Genomic DNA, 589 nt, shown 5'->3' with positions numbered 1-589 from the left:
CTGGCCGCGGCAGGCGAGCTGCCGGGGTTCCCGCATTCCTACAAGAAAACGTCGTGCTTTCCACATGAAACCAATCCAGTAAAATCAGCCATATTTTTATGAGGCTGCCCACTGAATTTGGGGTCATTCCGGGCCGGTTCCTAGTTTTGCGGATTTACTCGATTTCTAATGGTAGGAAAATTAAAACAAATACTTCCCGACCTCGAAAAATTCTGGGAAAATTAATGAAGGTGGATTGGATTTTTGCCAACCTCTGTGCAAAATTTCAGCTCAAAATACCAAGAAATGAATTTTTTAGAGGGGGGGTGACAGCTGGGACCTAGTAGTGTCTCCCCCTGCCAGAGCTGCAATGACACTTATTGCTCTTTAGGGAGCCACCAGGCCGGCGCCCCTCAAAGACCACACGCGCGCGCGCGCCCGCCCGCGCTGGGCGCTGGGGCGCTGGGGCCTGAGGGCCTGGGGCCCTTGGGGGCCCTTGGGCGCTTGGGCGCGCGCGCGCGGCCCCCGCAGCCATGCCGCGCTGCGCGACGCGCGGACAGCCCCTGCTGGCTTGCTCTCTCGCCCGCGGGGGGGCTGCCTTCGGGCCCTG

This window comes from Populus nigra, chromosome 2 (genome assembly GCF_951802175.1).
Source record: "Populus nigra chromosome 2, ddPopNigr1.1, whole genome shotgun sequence".
NCBI lineage: Eukaryota > Viridiplantae > Streptophyta > Magnoliopsida > Malpighiales > Salicaceae > Populus > Populus nigra.
The sequence above is the reverse complement of the archived record's forward strand: the minus strand, read 5'-3'. Positions refer to the sequence as shown.